We start from the raw sequence: 1,494 nt of genomic DNA on the forward strand, positions 1-1,494 counted from the left end.
CTCTCTCTCTCTCTCTCTCTCTCTCTCTCTCTCTCTCTCTCTCTCTCTCTCTCTTCCCCCCCCCCGTTTTAATTTTAAAAGTTTAAACTTTATTTTATTTTGTGGGTATAGTTATCTCTGTACACAACATGCATGCAGTGCCCATAGAGGCCAGAAGAGGGCACTAGGTACCCTGGTACTGGAGTTACAGACAGTTGTAAGTTACCCCGCGAATGCTGGGAATGGAAATATCCACTCACCAAGAGAGTCATGAAGCCTGAGCTACACAGTGAGACCCATCAAAAAGGGGTGGGGTCGGGAGAGGAGGGCTCTTAATGTATAAGGCTGTGTTCTCACTAGTTTTAGGTTAACTTGACACACAAAAGTAGTGTTATCTGAAAGGAGATAACACACACCCCAAATGCCATTGGGGATGTATTAAGAGAGTGATCCTGGTACAGCCACTGTGGAAGTCATTATGGTGGTTCCTCGGTAAACTAAATACAGAATACCACACAGGTGTGGAACTGCGTGTCTGTAATCCCGGTGCTTGGTAGGTAGAAGTAGGAACATGAGTTTGAGGCCAGCCTAGGTTATATAAGACCTGGTTGCATTCCCCCTGAAAAGCAAACAAAACAAAACCTACCATGCGATTCAATTGTACCATTCATGGGAATGTACCAGAGAGACATATATACTCACATACTCACAGGACTGCTCAGCTATTCATGATAGCCAAGCTATGGAAACAGTCTAGACAGGTGAATGGGGGGAAAAAGTGATGCTTTTATTTAGTCACAAAGAAGGATGAGATCATGGCATTTATGAGAAAATGGGTAGAACTGGAGATCATCATGTTAAAAGAAATAAACCAGATTCACAAAGACACATTACCTTTAATGTGCAGAATCTGTCTGTCTGTCTGTCTGTCTGTCTGTCTATCCATGTATGTATGTATGTATGTATGTATGTATGTATGTATGTATGTATCTATCTATCTATCTATCTATCTATTTTTCTATATACCCATGTATGTATGTATGTATGTATGTATCCATCCATCTATCTATGTATGTATCTATGTATGTATGTATCTATCTATATTTTTCTATGTATCTATCTATATATCTGTGTATGTATGTATGTATCTATTTATCTATCTATCTATTTATCTATCTATCTATCTATCTGCATTCTAATACACACACATGTATATACACACCTTTCTATGACATGGAAGTGGAAGGGGATTATGGAGGGGAAGGGAGGGGTTCAAAGGGAGTGGGAGGAGAAGGGAGCAAGAGAAAGTAAGGAGGGAGGACAAAGGAAAATATCCTTCACATGAGGAATTGAGATCTAATAGTATAAGGGGACTATCTGAGGGGAGAGGGACCAGTGGAGTGGGGGTTAAAGTAATATGTGTGTGGGGAATTATCAACAAAGTATAATGTTGCATATGCATGAAAATGTTACCTTTAATCCCAGCACTTGGGAGACAGAGGCAGGTGGATTTCT

The sequence above is a fragment of the Mus caroli genome, chromosome 1 (assembly GCF_900094665.2).
Source record: "Mus caroli chromosome 1, CAROLI_EIJ_v1.1, whole genome shotgun sequence".
Lineage (NCBI taxonomy): Eukaryota > Metazoa > Chordata > Mammalia > Rodentia > Muridae > Mus > Mus caroli.